The 9,062-nt window shown below is 54.8% G+C and overlaps 1 protein-coding gene and 1 long non-coding RNA gene across 6 annotated transcripts in view; both read right to left on the bottom strand.

Annotated features, from left to right (window-relative positions):
• Positions 1–9,062, bottom strand: part of GSE1 (Gse1 coiled-coil protein) — a 416,570-nt gene that overhangs the window by 180,396 nt on the left and 227,112 nt on the right. The gene's annotated exons all lie outside the window — the stretch shown is intronic.
• The window catches only part of LOC112474581, a 13,327-nt gene that overhangs the window by 2,327 nt on the left and 1,938 nt on the right, over positions 1–9,062 (bottom strand). For both annotated transcript variants that reach the window (XR_003044422.1, XR_003044423.1), the window contains exon 2: positions 8,557–8,823. This is a non-coding gene — a long non-coding RNA (uncharacterized LOC112474581). The remainder of the gene's footprint in view (positions 1–8,556; positions 8,824–9,062) is intronic.

Below are 9,062 nucleotides of genomic sequence, written 5' to 3'. Positions count from 1 at the left end.
CTCATCCCCTCCTCCTGCCCCTCATCCCCTCCTCCTGCCCCCTCATCCCCTCCTCCTGCCCCCTCATCCCCTTCTGCTCGTCCCCCTCTCTCCCTCTTTCCTATCTTCTTCCTCTGCCCTCTGCCTGGAAGCTGAGCCTCCAGGGCCCCTGGGAGGGCTGAGGGAGCAGGATCTGTAAAACTCTTGTGCTAGTTTCCAAAATGAATGTTGCTTTTCATCCTTCATCCTCAATTGTCTCCTTCTCTAATTCACTGGACATACCCTGTGGCGCTGACCAATTCAAGGCTTGAACCTTGGTGTCCCCTGCTTGGCTCTGTTCTCTAGACAATTCTACTTTATCTCCTGATTCAGTCGGGTGACCCCACGTCCCCATGCCTGGGTGCTAATGCACCCAGGGACGATAAACTGTGACTTGTAATAACATCCCCAATGGATCAACTGACCCTATTCCAGGGGGCCCTGCGGACCCCTCTCTTCTCAGCCCCTCATGGACAGAATCCCAGCTTTGCTCTCTCTTTCCCCCTTGCCTCTGCCCCCACCAGCCAGGCTGCTCTCATGCTCACATGCATTCTCTCTGCATGTCTGTTTGTCACTGTGTGTCTGACCCCAGTCACAGGACTGCGGTCCATTGTACCCAATATGACCTCGTCTTAACGTTATTTCCCAATAAGGTCACATTCATAAGGTACGATAAGGTTCCAGGACTTGAATATATTTGGTGGACACAATTCAACCCACAGCAGGTGGCAACCGAATATCAAGTGACAGGGCCAGCCTTGACCGCTGTCTGTAACCCAACTCCTATAGCTGAGGCCACCGCAGGTGGAGGAAAGGGCTGCACATGTGCCCTCCAACTTCTGGAAATACTAACGTGGGCAGCCTTAGGGAGGGCCCCAAGCCCATGACTCAGGTTCCAGGTCTGTGAACTGAGTTTGCTGAGACCCACCTCTCCAGATGGGCAAGAGGAGAGCTGGCCACAGGGAGGCTCTACTAACACCTTTTTTCCAGGTGAGGCAAGGTCTTAAACCTCAGTGCACAGCTACTACCTACATAGACTCCATCTGCCCACCCCCAGGCTAACTGGGCCTCCCTTCTCTGTGCTGCATGGAGCTCATCCATCAACCAGCCTCTATGGTACTGGGTTCCAGTGTCCCCAAAATTCACAACCACCCAGAACCTCAGAACGTGACCTTATTTGGAAATAGGGTTTTTTTGCAGACATAATAAGATGAGGTCATACTAGTGTAGGGTGGCCCTCAATCCAAATTGGTGTCTTTACAAGAAGAGGGGAATCTGGGCAGAGAGAGAGAGAGAGAGAGAATGGCATGTGAGGAGAGAGATACACAGAGAGGCCACATGAAGACAGAAGCAGATACTGCAGTGATGCTGCCACACGTGGAGCCGCCAGAAGCCAGAAGAGGCTGAAGGCTCTTCCCCTAGAATCATTGGAGGGAGCAAAGCCCTGCTGGCACCTTATTTCAGACTTCTGGCCTCCAGGATCTGTGAAGGTAAATTTCTGTTGTTTTAAGCCCCCAGTTTGTGGAAATTTATTAAGGCAGCCACAGGAAACTTATACATTTACATTAAGCCCATGGTTCTCAGCTTGACCCATTTTGCCTTCGGGGGACACTGGGTAATGTCTGGAGACATTTCTGACTGTCACCACAGGGAGGATGTTACTGGCATTGAGTGAGTAGAGGCCAGGGATGCTGCTCAACATCCTGCAACGCGCAGGACGGCCCACCACATGGTACCCACCCCGAACATCAATAGTGTCCAAGTGCCGTAAGATGTAACCACCCATTTGAAGATTTTCACCCCAAACTTTTCATCCCCGACCATCAAGGCCCATGGCGGGTAGGGAATCTAGCCACAAGTGAAAGCCTAACAAACGTGGGCATGTGGTACAAAGTTAACGAATGCTGTGTTCTTCATTTTTAAACTGTGGCCACTGATACTGGAGCTAGAACATCTTCAGGCTGAGAAAGCCCAGAGCAGGCAGGTGGGGACCTCGGACATGCTCTGGGGTCAGCCCATGGAGGGAGGGCCTGGCTCTGGGCTGCCAGCGGGAAGCCTGCGCTGCCCCTCTCCCCACAGCATCAAACTTCAGTGGGCTTGTGTGTCTGCCAGATGGCAACACACTATGTGTCAGGAGATAATCGCTATTAAAAATCCACCAGGTTTTATTTTATTTTTTGATTCTGTTTGGGCTCTCTCCTTCCTCCAAACTGACCGAACTGATACCCATGACACTGTTTTAATTGTCTGTAATTAAAAGAAACATCGACTGGATAACCAGGGTTTCTCCACTCTGGTGTCTGGGGGAGAAGAGGCTGGTTCCCCCCAGGGAAGCCCAATGGCCGTGGGCCCTGCCAGTTCACCTAGTCCCACTCCGGGGCACCCACGCAGCCCTCCATAACTGCTTTCTGCCAAGGGACTCAGCTCTGTCCGGCGGGGTCACTGGTATGAGTTTAGCTCCCCAACAAGAGGCATCAAAGAAAATCCAAAGGCAAACAGGTGAAGGTGGCACTCAGAGCACCCCAGGACACAGTGGCTGGATATAAAAGGCCTGTGCCGCAGCTCAGACCCCAAATGGCAATGACACTAGGGAGAGACTCTGCCCTGCCCATCAGGCCTCAGAGAAGCCCTGACCTGCTCCAGGCCTCAACTTCCATTTCCACCCCGTAGCTGGATGCGGTTTGTCTAATGGCTGCTGAGACATTCACAGGTTAGACAGCTGAAGGGCTACCTAGTCCAGAGGGCCCAGCTGTAGGTGCAGGGGTCTCAGGTCAGGTGAGGGAGGCAGACCCACCCCACCTCCCCTGCTGGCCCCATGGGTCCTTTCAAGTCAGTCAAGGATTCAGTGCCTACTCAGTCTGGCATGTTTTGGGTGCTGGGGATGCAGCAGGAACAGACTGGCTGGCACATGTTGCTGACCTTCTAGAAGAGCGTGGAAGGTGATAAACAACTGAACATGGATTGACCCCAGCTCTGGCACTCTGTGAGCCTTACCTAGAGCAAGGCCAAGGGAGGACCTGGGGACAGAGAGGCTGGCAGCTCAAGCCGGGGATGAGCAAGAGTGACGAGACCTCGGGCCCCCTCACTGCTGTCAGAGATCGTGGTAAGGACAGGGTCCTGGGCACCCCGATGCCTGGCTGTGGCCTCTAATAGGCAGAGGGCCCTGGCTCCTCTCTCCATCTTACCCCCCACCTTTGGAAGTCCCTAACCTTCCACAAATAGGTGACAGGTAAGGAGGCTTACTAAGAGTAAGGACTACTGTGCTCATTTCAGACTGAAGAGGTCATCCTTCCCATCGGCTCATTCCTCCTGCCTGAACGGAAGACCAGAGAGGAAAAATGAATTCCCAGCCTCCAAGGGCAGTGGGACACAGGTCCCCACAGCCAGGCATTCCTTGGCTTGGGGCTGCATCCCTCCGGCCTCTGCGTCCGTCTTCACATGGCCTCTTTGTGTGTCTGTTTTCTCTTTTGATAAAGACATCGGTCACTGTGTTTAGGGCCCACCCTAATGGAGGCTGATATCTCCAGATCCTTAACCAACTGCATATTTTCACATAAGGTCACATCTGAGGTTCTGGGTAGACATGAATTTTGGGGGACACTATTCACCCCAGTACAGAAGATCTACAATGTCGCCAGCATGCCAATATGAGCATTACCTCATTTCTCTTCCAGAGCTCATATTCCTCCTAGACATCAATCTCTTTCTCACAGTTAGGGAACAGAGGCCCCAAGAAGTGGAAGGCATTGCCCAAGTCACGCATTTGCTTCTGGAATCTTCCCTATTGCTCCAGGGCATTCCCCTAGCCTTGTGGTCCAAAGATCTCTGACACATTATGTAACACATCAGAGACCCCACAGTAGAGAGGCACCCTCCCATGAAACCTCTGTCAAGGATTTCCAGGGACGACGACATTCTGAAGGTCAAGGAGACAGGCAGAAAGGGAGAGAACAGATTTCAAAGGTCAAGAGTCACTGTGAAAACAAAACAAGGGGGTGGGCAGAGAGGGCTTCTTAACTCAGGAGCAGTATCTATGACCACCCATGCCCCACACCACATGCTCTCCTCTGCATGACCCCCTTGTCTCTTTAGGTGCAAAGAATTTCTTGGGGACCCAGCTCTGAGGACATCTAATGTTTACTAGGTAACCTCTGTTACCTAGAAAACAAAGCAGCATTATTTACATGTATTAACGACTCAGTCCAACACCCCTAGAGGGTATGCGGGGGTTCTGAAACATGACCACAAATTCTTTGACCCTCTTCCCAACTGGAGATGAAGTCTTTGTCTCCTCCCCTTGAGCCTGAGGTGACTCTGGTGGCTGCCTTGGAGAAGCGACTCTGTGTGACCTCTGAGGCTGGGTCAGGAAAGGTGGTGGAGGGGACGGGAGAGGCCCAGCAGCCTCCAACTGACTGCAACCCCATGAGACCCTGAGAACTATAAACTGTACTCCTAGATTCATGAGCAAACTAAACGTTTGCTATTGTTACTGTGTTGGGGTGGTTTATTATGCAGCAACAGCTACTTGGAACAAGGTAAGTGCTATTATTATTTCTCCTTTTACAGATGAAAAACTGAGGCACAGAGAAGTTAAATGTTTTGCCCAAAGGCACACAGCCAATAAGAACAGATCAAGGATGCAAACCTAGGTCATCTGGCTCCAAGCGAGCGCTCCTCATCGTTAAACCAGGTAATAGTGGAGATGCAGGTGCCCTACACCAGCGGTTCCCAACCTTTGTGGCACCAGGGACTGGTGCTCCTAAGAGAACCTAATGCCTGATGATCTGAGGTGGAGCTGAGGCGGTGATGCTAGCGCTGGGGAGCGGCTGCAAATACAGATGAAGCTTCACTTGCTCAACTGCTGCTCACCTCCTGCTGTGCAGCCTAGTTCCTAACAGTTTATGGACCAGTACTGGTTGGGGACCCCTGCCCTACACTAACTAGCAAGGACCCAGCATGACGACCTGGCTGCTGAGCCTCTTTCTTCCTGGCTGAGGGTCTCTAGAAATTTTTTCCCCTAAATAAGGCAAAACATTTCCAAACCTGGAAGTGGCTTGTCCGGTTTACACAAGCACAAATGATGTCACCCCCACTGCCTCCCCCAGGGAGTCTTCCCACTGGCAGTGGTGTTGCCCCCTGCCCCTCCCCAAAGGGCTTATGAATGCCATCCCCACCTCCCTCGGCTGCCAGGGTCCACCGTGACCCTTTGAGGCTGTGGAATGTCAGAGGAGGAGCCTGGTCTGGGCCACAGGGTTCAGACAGCCCCTGCAACCCTCTGGGGGTTCCCGAGGACGTTGTTTTAGAAATAATCCCACAACCAAGGCTGTGCCCAGGCTGCCCCCGCCTCTCACCCCAACACACAATGACAGCACCCTGCCCCTTGCAGAGTGGCTAGCAGCTGGGTTTCCCCAACCTGGCTTTAGGGGCAATCCACCCCATGTCCTTCTAACAACTGACCGCATGGTCCACAGAGTGCCCTGTTCTAACATTCCCCCACAGGTGGCCAGCTGTCCAGAGGTGAGCCTACTCTCCTGGATCCAAGAAAGGGGCCCTCAGGGCTGGGGCTTTGCCACTTACGGGACTTAGAAATGATCTGAAGGCATCTCTAAGGGTCCACATGGACTCTAGATGTTATTCCAATATTTGTCTGAGCCAAGCGCCCACTGAACATGGAGGAAGTGGCACCAAACACTGGTATAGCCAGAAAAATGGTCTCCCTCTAGTCATCCAAGCATTTATCACATACTCAACACCTTGGGAGATTCTGAGGTGAGAATGAAAAAGATTCTTCCTCATGGAATTTTTGTCTGACAGGTAGAGAAGTATGGATTTCACCTAGAAAAACAATACTGGCCATGAGGACAGGAGGCAGCAGGAGAGATAGCTTCCGGCTGGGCAGAATCTGGAAGGCTTCTCAGAGGAGGTGGCATTCAAGCTAGGCCTTGAGGTACAGGGGAGACCGCAGACAGAAGCTGGAAGGGCTTTCCAGGTGGAAGAAAAGGTAGTAGCGGTTGACATTTATTAACCTCACAGCGCGCAGGCACTATTATTAACTTGACTGATGCGCTTATTCTTAGGAAGGCAGAACCACAGTCCCCGTGTACACAGGTCACCTGCCTCAAGTCACACAGCAACGAGAAGGTAGGAGGATAGGAGCTTAGGGGTCTGGCACTCTTCGCTGTTCTTCTATGTGCCTCCCTAGTGGCCAGGGCACTAAGCAGAGACAGGAATAACCAGGCCATGGCGAGAACAAGAGGATAAGGCATGGGGGTCAGCTGGCTGGAGGGCTGGAGAAGGCGAGACTCTGAATGGTAGGCAGGAAGCAGGTCACAGAGGAGGCTAGACTTCTCACTCAACGGCTTCGTCTTGTGGGCAGAAAGGGGCAGTCTAAGACTGCTACAGAGTGAGGTGACCAGATCTCTTTGGAGCTAGAGGAAGAGGCACCCCGGGGCCAAAGATGGCTGACCAGGGACATGGCCTTGGAGTGGGACTGCCCAGGCACCCTCACCACCTCAACAGCTGTATGACCCTGAGGAGTGAGCTGAACCTCTCTGAGCCTCAGTTTCCTCACCTGCAAAATCCAGAAGGCGCAAAGCTAGCACCTCCCTCCTGAAGGTGCCATGCAGCCTGACGTGCGACGGCAGGCAAAGGATGCTGCCTGCACAAAGTGAACCCTCACTTGTGCTTGCAAGGGGCTCCTTGGAGACCCTGAGCAGCTGATCCAGCTCTTCACACAGGCTGCTTCAGCCAGCCTCCCCTTCCCTGCCTCTTTCAATGGTGTCTGAGAACAAAGTGAGGCTCTTCCACCTCCAGAGAGGTGATATGCCATGGGCCAGCGAGAAGCCTCAGATTTCACCACTGAACACGTGGGGCCAAGGACATCGTTCCCTGGGCAGATGGTGGTGCACACTCTCGTGACTGTCCTCCCTGTATGCTCTGGGAAACTAAGGTTCCCAGATGCCATGTGACTTGGCCAAGGCTACACAGATGGTGAGGAATCTTCTGGGGCTGCCAAGGTCCTGGGGCGGGGGGAACCCTCCACTGTCTCCACCTCTGCCAGCTCCTGGAGGAAGGGAGATCAGAAGGAGCCAGCAGAGGGGAGTGAAGATCAGACACCTGAATAAGAGAGGCAGTTTTGTAGGTTCATTTAGTGGAAAGAAATGAAGCCCTCCCTTCCTCTATGCTGCCGCCCCCACCCTGGCCCCCACAGGAGAGCGCTGGAAACCGCCTAAGCTGACATCTGATGGATGGGGATTTGTTTTAAGCTCTTTCTACCCACTGGACTATAATCATCAACTGTTCACGACCTCTCCACAAGCAACTGTTCCCCCCTGAGTTTTCAAAAGGCAAAAAGCTTTAAAAGCTGCAGTTCAAACAGGCAGAGAGGTATACACGGAGAGACGCAGGGCTGTAAGGGAGGGGAAGCATGGAGGAGGGGGATTGGGGGACCCCAGCAGCTTTGGGTGAGGGGGAGGGGAGCAAGAGGGGGCTCTCTGGGGCCAGGTGGGTTCCACCAGCCACTCCCCTCCCCCAAAACTGGCCCACCTGGAAGAAAAGGCCAGCGGGAGAGGCATTTGGAGGTCAGGATGTCCAACCTTTCCCAGAAGAGGGACCATGCTGAAGCCATCATCCCACCCATCCTCTGTGACTAGAATCACCCTGAAGGAACCTTGGGAACCTGAGCTACTGTTCACTGCTGCCCTCTCTCCATCACTCCCTCCACCTGCCCCTCCAGCCAAGGACGTCAGGTCCCTCGCCCTGCCCAATGCCACATTCACACCCTCTGCTCCTAGGGGTGTCCCTGGGCCTCAGAGTCCTGCTAAACCATCTCAGACAGGGACTGACGCAGTACTGCCCACAGCTGGCTTACGCCTTCCTTTCTCGCCACCTAATAAATGCACCAGCAACTGGGAGGTCATCACCTTGACACGGTGAGAAAGTGCTCCCACGCAGAGGGCTAGCTAGCGTCGGCCCAGGTGAGGTGCCAGTGCCTCGTGGGAAGGGAGCAAGTTGTCGTGAAACACAGTTTAAGCCACATACCCCACCCCTCTTCCGCACTTGTGTGCATACAAAGAGCGAGAGAAAACCTCTCTCCCATTTTTTGCTTCTGGATCCTGGTCCCCTGGACACAAAGGGGCCAGATGGAGTTGACACTCCCACCACAGCTTGCTAACTAGTCATAACACAGGCCCCTGGACAGCGGCAAGGCCTGTGCAGGCCAGCCACCTCGCCTGGATAAAATCTGAAGGTGATTCTCCACACTTCTCATCCGCCAGCCCCTAGACCCCTGGACGTGCCCCAGGCGCTGCCAGACAGGCAGGCAGATGGAGCTTTTCTACTTTCAAAAATAAATCGATTGGCTTCTTTTCTGAGTTGACAAGATGAAGAGGCGGCCCCGCAGCGCCCCGGGGGTACCACGTGCATGACCTGGAGGTAATCCGGGGTCGGTGTGCCAGGCGTGGTGGGCGGCGTCCCCGGAAAGTTCCATCCCTGGCCCTCCCCTTCTCCCTCTCCGCGGGCGGCGAGCCCCGCACTTACTGAGGTTCAGGAGCAGGGACGACCAGGTCTTCATGCCGAGCATGCTGTGCTGCCCCCGCCAGGCCACGAGGACCCGGGGGACTCTAGAAGGGGCTTCCCGGCATAGCCGGCAACGTGGGCGCGGGGATCACCGAGCAGCGGGGCTTCCAAGCCACCACGCGCTCCTCCTGCCGCTGCCGCCTGGGGCTGGGAACACAGGGAGGCGCCAAGAGGGGCCGAGGGGGTCACGGGACAGCCGGGGAAGCAGGGAGTGGTGTCCCGGGAGTCCTGCGGGAGGTCAGGAGCAGCTGTGGTCGTCCGCCCAGTTGCGCGCTGTGCGCCCTGCCCGCTGCGCCCCCGCCTGCCAGCTTCGAGGACTCAGGGGAGGTGCTGGGGGGCCTGGGAAGCCGGAGCAGCCTCTCACGCCGCCCCCAGGAGCGCCCCGCGCCCCTTCGCCCGCGCCCTCGCTGGAGGCTTCACGCACCGCCAGCCGTGGCTGCGCAGTCGCCTCGCAGCAACCATCTTAT

The sequence above is a fragment of the Pteropus alecto genome, unplaced genomic scaffold (genome assembly GCF_000325575.1).
Source record: "Pteropus alecto unplaced genomic scaffold, ASM32557v1 scaffold7, whole genome shotgun sequence".
In the NCBI taxonomy this organism is placed as follows: Eukaryota; Metazoa; Chordata; class Mammalia; order Chiroptera; family Pteropodidae; genus Pteropus; species Pteropus alecto.
This window is presented reverse-complemented; position numbering and strand designations above follow the sequence as displayed.